This window comes from Vidua chalybeata, chromosome 3 (genome assembly GCF_026979565.1).
Source record: "Vidua chalybeata isolate OUT-0048 chromosome 3, bVidCha1 merged haplotype, whole genome shotgun sequence".
NCBI lineage: Eukaryota > Metazoa > Chordata > Aves > Passeriformes > Viduidae > Vidua > Vidua chalybeata.
In genome coordinates, this window is record NC_071532.1 from 35,887,580 (window position 1) to 35,899,150 (window position 11,571).

At 44.7% G+C, this 11,571-nt stretch overlaps 1 long non-coding RNA gene across 1 annotated transcript; it reads right to left on the minus strand.

Annotated features, from left to right (window-relative positions):
• Positions 1 to 4,786: 4,786 nt before the first annotated feature.
• Positions 4,787 to 9,726, minus strand: LOC128786382 (uncharacterized). Its single transcript, XR_008430266.1, has 3 exons — positions 9,462 to 9,726; positions 6,678 to 6,792; positions 4,787 to 4,832 (listed from the first exon to the last, which is right to left on the minus strand). It is a non-coding gene; the product is annotated as an uncharacterized LOC128786382 (long non-coding RNA).
• Between the last annotated feature and the right edge of the window lie 1,845 nt (positions 9,727 to 11,571).

Below are 11,571 nucleotides of genomic sequence, written 5' to 3' on the forward strand. Positions count from 1 at the left end.
CAGCTGAAAAAACTGGGCTGAAAGCTGCCATATCCACTTTAATATTGGTCCCTGAGGTGAGATGAACAGAAATCTGCTTGTTTCTTCCTTAGCAAAAGTAAGACTGCAGTAAAGGAGAGTATGAGGTGGCTGGACTTCTTCCACTTCAAAATCATCCCATCAGGCTGGGATCCAGTTACATATTTAGTCCTCAACATGTTGCACTAAGAACAATGGGCAAATCATTCTGTGCAATGGGCATCAGTTTCTGCACCTGAAATACTCAGTTAAATAGCTACCAGGCATTGCACAACCCAGTTTATACATTTTAGGATGTGCTGACATGCCATATTGCCTGAGCACTTAGTCAGAAAAAATAACAAACATTACTGATATTACAATAATACTTGAAAATTATAGACATCTGCAATTACATTAAATTAAAACCTGGTGCGGTTCACAATACTCAGATGGGGCAGCATGAAACAGGAACTCTATTACAATCAAACTGTTTCAGCTTAAATATTTGGACGTTTTGGATGTAAAAATAAAAAGCTCAAATTTATATAGATACCTCAGATAGTTTAGCAGAAACAAACTTTACTTTTCACAAGAAAATAGCTGCAATAGCAGATTTTGCCAGTCTACCCTGTACTACCATGATGCAATTTGTCAGACTGATCTCCCTGCAACTTCTGGTGTTACTGAAGCACAGTTCAAAATTGGAACCTGGTTCTTTGCTATCCAGCAATCATTTCTTAGAATATGTACCATTTTTGAAACCAAAACTGGGATTGCCCCATGAACCAGTGGTGTTGACTGAGCACTGTACATGCAAAAAATAAAGGCAGCAGCATCTGCCTGAAGTTACTGCTCAGAGTTTAATTAATACCAGGGTTTCCACCCTCGTATTGATACTTTCCTCTTGAATTGAACGGGACTTGACCTTGTCACAACAAGATCAGGGCAAGTCTGTGAAAACAATGTTGTGACAGCAAGGCAAAAACAAAGGAATGTCATCACATGTGTCAGATGAGGACATGATGGGGTCCTCTTACAGTAGCGAAATAATGTCACTGTGAATCCTGGGACACCTTCTTGGCTACCAAGGCTCTCTCTGAAAAGGAAGTGCAATGGGAGAACCTGGAAGGTGGCAATTTCTTTAGAAACCAGGAGATGTGGATGCAGTCCCTAGCTGGAATAAAGGGGCTCTGCTGACTCCAGTAGGGTTGGACAGATTCACATCTGTAGGAGATCTGGTCCACTGCAACCGAAGTGTGTAAAGGAAGTAGAAATTAAAACACCACCTCACTGCAGGGCACATAAATTCATCACTGGTGTGCTCAGGCATTGCTCCCCATCCCTCATGGTGTAAATAAGGCCACAGCATTTTCATTTGTGGGTAAGAGCTCTCAGTTCCTTGTGCCCCTCTCCAATGTGAAAACCCCACTTAGGGCTGGTTGCTTTTCCGCCTGATGCTTTGCTGGAAGAGCCGCACTGTAAAATCCCTGTTCACAGCAGCTACCACCTTGCAGTGGGGGAGTTCCCTGTGTCCCCTCCCCTCCAAGACTTAACAGTACAGCCTTAGAAAGGGGATTTTCCAGTATAAACAGAGCTAAGCCAAACTCTTCTCCTGGCCTCCCTGTGCCCCAGCCCATATTTGCCCCACATATAATTACCTATAGATTTCACCTAGAAGACAGAGGATTTCACTTATAGCTCCAAATAGGCAGGCTCTGACGTAATGGCAGTCTGAGGAATATAGGTCAGGGAGGTGGCCTAGCCACTGGAAATGAATTTTGTAAGCAGAATAAGCAACCTTGTTAGAGGAGAAGATAGTAATCAGCAGTGGTCCTTGGATCTAAACATTTCACCTCCAGCACTCTTGCAGCTACAGCCCTCATCTGTTTCACTTTCCTATTTTAAGTACCTGACTCACATTTTAAATATTGACTTCTATTTTTCTATTAGCACTAGATTTTCAGACTCCATATTGACTTTGACTGTACCTATGGTTGATACTAAACCTCTCAGGTCAACAAACTTTTATAGCTGTTAGCTGCTCAAACCACAGTGGGCAGGAACTGGCACTATAGAGCAGTAGCTAGAAGCAATATTATTGGGAATTATAAATTATTCCTCTGCCCGAACTTTTCCTCTTATTCACATAGCTACATTCATTTTTAAACATGTGGCAAACGAATCGCACAGTGAGGACAATTGGGACTCTGTGATTTGGGGAGCACCCGCCACCACTAGCAGGGATGGATTCTCCCCTGGGAACAAGTAATGCCAGAGTCACAGCTGGGGTACAGCAGCATAATCTGGGCCAGTAATGATTGTAAGGGCAGACAACACCCAGACAGAGGACCAGAAGCCCCAAATCCATCTTAGCTGCACACACAGACTCCTAATGTCTCCTTTGGCTGATGTTTTCACAGCACATGGAACTGAGCTGTTGCAACCAAACATCAGAGAGACTTGGCCATCCATCATTTGTAAAACACTTCATGTACGTAAGAAACAATAACAACATTAAAAGAACATTATGGCAGTGACAAAGCCAAGCCTAAAAAGTGAGGAAACACAGCAATTAAGATTTACTTATGCCTCACAGTATAATATTTTTCTGCAGACCACATACTATTTTTTGGAATTAGGACCCATGCTCAGGAGCAGGACAGGGAAGGTCCAGCTTCCAACAAGCTATGGCAACAACCCTATATCAAGGACTTTAGTGACACAGGATGAGTGCAGCATTTGGATATGAGAGGAATTGTATGAAGCTGCATCCCTTAAAAGATGCCTCTATGGGTACTGGTGCCCCTGGGCTCTTGCCCAGCATGTGTCCCTGCACAAAGAGCTCACAGAAAAGGTTGGTTTCCTGCATCCCCCCTCTGCCACTCAACCTCACAGACAGCCAAAATGTCACCCGGATTTATCTTAAATTTTAAGTCCGTGACATGTTCAGTTTAATGCTTTCTAAAAAGTTGTTATCACTGAGGAAATGATTACTGAGATGATAAGCGATGAATGACTTATTCATGCACTATTTTCAGTCCTTCATCAGTCTACTAGATCTTGTGCTTATGTTCCAATCCTTCACATACTGATTAATTTTTCACGTGCTACCAGGCCTTTTTCAAGCAAGGACTGCCAAACTAATGCAATCTGGCCATTTGTAAGCTGTTCCTTTCCTTTTTTGTTTTTATTACCCCATGCCTGGAGTACAAGCCTGTGGAAGGAAGGAAGGGTCTGTCAGAGAACTTGTACGATACTCGTGATTTATTATTAATTGCTGGCACAGCAGTCCCTGCAGGTCACAGGACCCTGCCTGTGCTAAGCAACATCTGGATGCTGTGCTGGGCAATGTATTGACTAGGAAAAGGGCTTTTCCCAGCCTTTCTAAGCAGGCAGAGGTAGCGTTCCCCCTCCTATGTAATGGGAATGGCAATAAAGTGCTGGCTGACCAAGTGCACGGGGGGCCGTGCTGCAGCAGAAACTGGGCAAGTGTCTGGAGCTGAACATTCCACAGCAAACCTAGGAAACAGGCTTTTCCCTCACCTGAAGTCTACAGAATTACAGTTTTCAAGGATTTACCACTTAATGGCAGAATTCTGGCCCACAATTATGCTGTGTTCTCTCTGCCAAAGCATATACATGAGCTGTAATCAGAGAGCGGCTTTTTTCCCATCCTCCCTCCAGCTTTGCCATGAGGTGGAAGAAACTGTGATGGGTTGAGCTTGCTTTTCCCTGCTGTGCCAAGAAGGCACGTGCCTCATCCCAGAGAGCTGCTGCTCAATGTTGCTAAAAGCCCCAGGCTTGCAGCACACAGTCCATGGCCCCACCAAAACCAATGGACATCCTTCCATCTGCACCTTGTGGCAGGATCAGGCCACAAATACAGGCCATGAGAAGCGGGCAGAACATTAAATAAGTTGTGCCCTAAGGGAAGTGGCCAGCACCAGTGCTGGGAGTGAGAACTAACTCTGCTTTGGCAGAGACTCCCTGCACAGTTGTAGCCAAGTCTCTCAGGTATTTGATAGTTTGATTCCTCAACAAGGAAAAAGTAATCCTGCCTTCAGCAGAGCACTCTGAGGATGACTGCCCCGGGTTCTGGAAGGGACTCTGATGTACAGCATGTATAATGACCCTCAGATACCTAAACTTGATCCTTCTGGTGGAAACATTTATAGCCCTTTAGTTCCTAATTCCAGCTATACATTACCACAGCAGCAAGAAGGAGCAAGACAAACCTGTTGTCTTACCCAGATCTCTCAAGCTGATCAGCGAACATTTTGGCTTTGCTAAGCCAGCACATTCACTTCTATGCTGCCCCCGTATTCTGCAAGCTATGCAATTATCAGGCATTTGGAAAAAAAAAACCAAACCAAAACAAAACAAAAAAACTATAACAAAAAAAAAAAAAAAAAACCCAAAAAAAACCCCAAAAACACACACAAAAAAACCCAAAACAAAACAAAAACACAGGCACACAAAAAGCAGTGCTTTGTGAGCAACCCGCTGCCATCAGGGTCCCAGGTGACCCAGGCTGGCTGTGCTGTGTGCCTGCAATCAGCATGGCTTGTGTGCTCTGAACAGCTTGTCCTTACCCCATCACTCCACACATGGGACACTATCCCCTTATTGCCCTCACCCAGGGCCCTGACCTCAATTATTAACTGCATTTAGCAAGGACATTATTAAACCTGACTCTCTGCTCCCAGATGAGCTATCAGGTGTCTCTCTTTAACCCAGCAGGAACCTTTTTCTCACCCCATGCCCTTCTTATTACCCTTTAATGTGCCCTGAAGCTTCTGGAGTAGCTCTGTCCATCTCAGATAGTGTCATTTCTAGAAGGACAAGGAAAAAAAAAAAAAAAAACCAAAAAATGGATAAGTCCATTCCTGAAGATTTTTTCCTAACTGGCTCTAAAAGGTCTTTCCATTTCCTTTCTATTTTAATCATCCATCTCTAATAACAAATTCTAAAAACAAACAGGTCTATCCAGTCACAGCAAACTGCTCAGCTGTGGATTAAAGCATGCTACAGTTTTTAGCAGGACACTACTCCTCTTTATACTTTGAAAACTGATTGCATCTGTCTATTATGATTAAAAATCAAGGAGATATTAGTAAGTAGCTACTAATTAGCTTGCATTTTAATCGTGCCTTTTATGCCAAACAAACACAGGAGTGCCACTGAAACATAATATAAAATGTCAGCAAATGTCTCCACTTTAGAGCTTGGCAAGTGCAGCTTGCAATGTGCTGATGCCACCAGGGCACAGAAGGGCATTAGGCAATGCTCCCTGCTCCTCCTGGGCTCTGGCACAGGAATGCACCAGGCTGTGGCTGGGACATAACCCTGGAGTGAGTGAGAGCAGTCTAAGGCAGCTTAGCTTCATAAGCAGCACCAAAAGCCCAGTGGAGGCTGTTCCAGCGGCTGAACAAGGAGACCTCAGAGACCCTAGTCTGGTTTTCTACTTCCTCACTCCTCTTCTGCAGGTTTTTACAAGAGGGATGTGTCAGGGTTCATCTCATGTTGGCAAGGAAGCACCCCTGTGCCACCCTCAAAACATACAAGGTGTGGGTAACTGGGTTAACTGGGAACTCCAGTCAGATATCAGCAGCATCCCTGCATCTCCTGCAGCCTCTGCATCACCTATCCAGCAGCAGTGACAGCTGCCAGCCAGCAGTGCAGCTCTCCCATCACTGTCATTTCCAGCACCAGGCACAGGCACAGGCACTGTGCCAGCAGTGCCCCTTGCAGTGCCCCATGGCTGCACCAGGCCTGACCTCACTCTCTGCTTCATCTGGGCAATCTTCCATCCCTCCCAAAACCACCTAGTGTGAGAAGAGCTGCTCTGGGGCTGCGCTTCTGAAAACCACTACCAAACTTTTCTTTCCTAGTACTGTCCTTCACTACATGTCCGTATGGTGCCCACTATCCCAAAGCCCTCATCTCCTCCAGAGCCCCTAGGGGCTGCTAGATTGCAAAAAATACACACTAAAGACCAGCTGGAGAGCAAAACATTCCTCAAACCTATCCTTCCACTCATGGCAAGCAGCTGAAAAACGCAGCATCCTTCAAATAAAAGGCTATGACTGAATAGTGAAAGTGTGACAAAGGTTTTATGGATGAGAATGCTCCTGCCCCTCAAAATATTTGTTTTCAATACTCACAAAGTAATATAATGTCATTTAGCAAGGATAATTCTGGCAGTCGATGCACAATCTGGCAGAGCTACAAGTACTGTAGGTGTTATGATACACACACAACATGTTTTACAAATAGAAAGTGGTTTCCAGAGTTCTTTAATATATTCTAATTTCCCCCACCTCTACCCAAAAAAGCTGCAGTTATGAAAATACTGTTGCATACTGAAATATTAAACTAGAAATCTGAAGAGAGTTGGTTTTTAAAAAAGCTCTCTTTTCAGCGATTCCTTCTTCTCTCTTTTTTTTTTTTAAAGTCAGGTATGTTTTTAGCAACTTAAACAGGTTGGGTTACCCACAAGAAGTACCAATTTTTCCACCTAGCAGATTGAGACATTCATACCCTCTTCAAACATTTCTAAATTTATTCTCCAGTATTATTCAAATAGAAATATTTGCATGTACACCCTGAATCGGATAAAACCCTTTTAGTACTAACTCATGGGTAGAAACCACACAAATGAAGATTAAAAAATGCACCTTCTTTGAATCCAAGAAGTCTTTGCAAGAAGTCCTTCCAAAAAGCCATCCTGTCTCAATTGCTTATTATTTCTTCTTTTTGGAGGAGAATCCAGCTCAAGAGCAAATCTGGTACCTATACAACATGCAATGAGATACACCCTTACCTGGCTAGCAGCCACATGGGCAAAGGGGTTATTAGCCTAATTTACAGGTGGGAGACCAAAGGAAAAAGAGACCAAGTGAATTTTGCAAGGTCACCTGAGACACCTGTGGCAAACAGGTTTTTTGCTCGAGTCCCATGCCTCAGTCACAACATAAGGCTTCCTTCCCAAGAAGTAATATCAGCTGCTTCTTGTGGATTTTCCAGAAGCAGGAATGCTGGGGTTTAACTTTTGTAAGTCTCTGAGGCCACCAGCTTCGCTCTTCACTTAGGTGAAGTGACCAGATTCAGTTTCAGGAACAAAGCCCCTCATAGAGCACTCAGGCGTGAGCAGAATCAACCACTGCCCCAACCTCCCATGCAAAGGAGGGCACATCAGTTCCCTGTATTTGGGCACTTCCAGAGAGTGGAGACCTGTGCTTGATCCATGAGGAGCATGCCAAGGAGGTATCATGATGCAGTAACCTTAGTACTGTAGTGGCATCCTGCACCTGAGCCATGGGGGCCTTACCTCATCTGGGCAGTGCCACAGGACTGTGGGCACATCAATGAGCAGCTCAGCAGAGCTGAGCCTTGCTGCTTCAGTCAGCACTGAAAACGACTCAGTGCACATCCACACTGTGAGGATACATGGGAAGTTTCTTCTGGGAACATGGACGAATGGGCAGATGTCTGCTGATGACATCCCAAATGGGTGGCACAGATATTTCATAATCCAAATGAAGATGCTTCTAGTTTGTCTCAGGGAATAACCTCCATGAAATGCAGTGTTGTCAATTCACTCAGTTGGGATAGGGGATTAACAACCAGGGAGTGAGTTCCCCTATAGGGAGAAGAGCAAGGTGGAGGAAAACTGCAGCCTACAATCGGGTTTGGCAGGCTGTGCTACCCTAGGAACAGGACAATATAAGGGAGCAGGACCTGGAATCTACTGAGGTTTCACAGGCTTCGTGACCTGTTTATTCCCACAGCCTACTGCGTTCAGTAGGCTGTGGGAATAAATCCAATACATCTGTTCTGCAAAAAAGAGCAGCCTTTCCAATTGTGAAAGGCTTCTATCCACGCTCTATCCACGCTTCCAGCATGGAACATATCCCAGACACCAAAGGCTTCTATCCACACTCCCAGCATGGAATATATCCCAGACATCTTTTAATTGCTACACATGAGGCAACCATGAGGGTCCATGTAGGTTGTGATGAGGGAAAAGCTTTTATGCTGCACTGCTAAAGAGGGGATAATGTGATGCTGAGAACAGGGCAAGAGCAGGGTGGTACCTGTGTATCAGCTGCAGATTACAGCCACAATGTCTGTAGCCTCAGGACAAAATCTGAGAATAAATTGGTACAAATTATATGAATTACCTAAATAATGCTTGTTATGAAATTACATCTCCATGCTGCCATCTGTTAGCCTGCAAGCAGTTCCACAGACAGCAGAGGAACTACATGAAAATAAAATATTATCCAGTACAAGGTGGAGATGAATGATTGTGCCTTTAGCATTTCCTATCTGCTTGCAAACAGACTGCCACCTTTACAACTCTAATTATTGGGCCACATTCTTACCTGAACTCAGCAATGCTGATTTGGGCTAGCTCTGAATCCATGATTTACAAGCATTTGCTGACAGTGGCCTGCTGTCTGTCTCTGGGTTGTTTGCTAAGATCCACAGTATGGCCTGTGGTGTTTCCCCCTCCTGCCACTGCCCAGCTGCCCCAAGGTAACAAATGGTGAGCCCAGTGTTTCACCCATCCACCCATTTTTGACAGGTTCCTTCACCTCGCTCTTCCCCTTGCAAATCCAACCTGGGACACACAACCCTGACCATCAGTCCAGTCTCCAGTGGAGGTGAGTCCCAACCCAGCAGTTCACGCGGGTAAGTCCTGAGGGACTTAAGCATGTGCTTAAGTTCTCTGCTGGATCAGTGCCTTTGCAACCAGTCTGACTGCTTTGTTAGCAGCGCTGAGCACCAGGGCTGAGCTCCAACAGGAAACAGCAGCTTCCCTTTGAAGTCCTGCCACTGATGTTCACGTAGGTGGGACTTCAAAGAAGAGCCACCGCTTCCCCTCCCAGTATCGGAGGCCCCAGTGTTGGAGAAGCAGTCCTGCTGGTTTTAATTGCATGAAGGGATGCTTTAGGGCGGACGATTCAGCTCTTCTCAGAAAAGGGACAACTTGAAAAAGTTCCCACCTGCTGGCAAGCGACCCAAGGAGAGGTGAACCCATACCCCAAAATACCCTTTAAAAAAAAGGTCTGTGGTAATAAATCTCATTCCCTTCTCTTCCCTGTTTTCCATAGTGCCACTGAAAACTACCTTGTGAGCATCTAGTTTACTCTGGAGCTGCAGTCCTGACAGGAGTGCCCCTCGCCAACTGGATGTGGATGAGGAATGGCCAACCTCAGCTCCCATAATAAAGATCACTGGAAAAACTGACTTCAACAACAGCCAGACTGAGCCAACATGAGGAAATACCCCCACAGGCAACCTAGATGGCTGATTCTGCTGCTGACTGACAGTGCAATCACACATCGGAGCTCCTCTAATTTCTCTGTATCTTTTCCTTGAGGGAAAACAAACCAAAGAAGTCCACATCCTAAAGGGTGTCAATGAACTCACATGACATCAAAACATGGCCCCACCTCTTCTCTTGCAGACTGCCAATATCCATCTATTCTCTCAATCTTCAGCCAGAAGCAAGACCCAGTCAGAGGGGAGAGGGATCAGACTCTTAACACAGAAAATCCTGGGGACCATGGGAATATGCACTAGAAAAGCAGCCAGCATTCCCAGGAGCAAGTGCAGGATTTACATGCACGTGCAAATCTCTCCCATGTTCATATTGCTTGTTTTCTCCTCCCTGAATTCCCTTCATGTATCCAGAGTCCATACGTTTCTCCATTCAAAAGCCAGCTACATGGGCAGGCATGGATTTTGAAGGAAGATGAGTAATTCTGTGTTCTTCAAGGAGTGAGTCCTTTGTGACCTCACTACACAGAGTACAGCTGAGCTCTGCTGCTCTTGTCACCAGCTTCCCATAACCTGGTCATCTACCCTGGTCACTTCATGTTTTATACCTCCTCACACAACACTTGCACACTGCTTTTGGAACAAACTTGAGTCAGCAGGAAAGCAATGTATGCCAGTAGGGATTAATAAGAGCAGGAAATTTAACCCCAGTAAAACCAGCTAAGCAAAGATGTGCCCCAAAAATGCAGAGAGTTCTCAGTGCCAGACCCTGAGGGGCTGACAGCAGCAGTGCAGTGTGACAAGACTGAACTTGACCACTCAGATGATCCCAGCCCAAACTCCGGTGTCTGCTCTGGTGTGAAGAATGACCAAAAAGCTCAACTGAAACAATTCCTGGCTCAGGATGAAAAAAACGAGTATGGAAAGCCCCCCATGTGCCTTTCAGTAACACAGCTATGGTTTGCTCAACCAGCTCAACAGCAGAACAACTTGAATAGAAATGTTTGATAAAAGGTCTCTTTTTATCACTAGAAAAGTGATTTTTTCAAGACATTTCTCTTAGAGTTTTGAACGTCTACCAAAAAATGCCAATATGTATTCTCAGCCAAAACTATACAGCTATTCTATAATCAGCAGTTTCCCATTAAAGATTTTTGAGATTTAGGAGTCTGGGGGTTTTAATTGCTATTTTTTTCTGTGATTTTTTTTTAAATCAACATTTTCCACCAAGGGAGGAAAAATATTCTGGTCAAGTGCTGGTTTCCTTGCAAGGTTGAGAAGGGCAAGCAGGAGGAGGGATTGCTGTATTTTTCCTTAAAGACACAAACATTCTCTTATAACTGAAGTCACCATGCACTTGTGAGCCTGACAAATTTAGAGGACTTAAAATCAATCAACAAAAAAAGAGCTTGACCACAAGGGAAGTTCTGGTCAACCCTTCAGCTTTACATCATAGACAACATTAATTTTATCATAGCCTTAAAAAATTAAAATAGAAAAATGCATCTTCTTGGAAAACAGCAGTTATTTTCTTCCCCAGCTCAGATATTTTTATAAACCTGGTTCCACCAGCCTCACTTCTGTTGAGAATCACCTTTCCCTGCAGGGCAGAGCATTTATTTAGAGGTGAGATATTATGTCCCAAGCAGGACACTGAGATGCCTCCACCCAACAAAAACTCTACTGTGCAGCTGAGCTGGACCAGCTACATCCCAGGTCCAAGTCTGGTTTGCAGCATTCCCCATAGTGTCTGGATACTGGCCTCTATAAATAAACAGGCTAGAAGGTCTGGAGAAGAGGTGAAGCCTTTCTCATTAGCTGCGAGCAAGGAAGGAAGTTGTACCTCACCAAAGACTGCGGGAATTCACAACTCCCTCCTTCCCTTAATAGCACTGCTGGAGGCGGAGAGGAGCAGGGCAGAGCAGCCTGACAGGGATGGTCCAGCACAACTGTTGAGACAACCAGTGAAATGAAATCTGCACATGAGTAAGGGTGGCAGAACTTGCCTGACAGATACCTTTCTTGCTGGCTAATCAGAACCACAATTTATAGCTCTTTCCATGAAATCTCAGCAAAAGAACACAATGGCACACAGACTGATTTGGTTTGCTGGCAAACATGTCTGAACCTTTATTTGTTGAGAGAATTGGTTTTGATAGCTTGTTGTCACCTCCAACATGTTTTTCTGGTTACTTACACACATTAGCTTAGCAAAACTTCCACTGGGAAAAGGTTTCTCTGGTCCAGGAGGAATCTTCTGGGCAAAACAAACCTGGCTAGAGC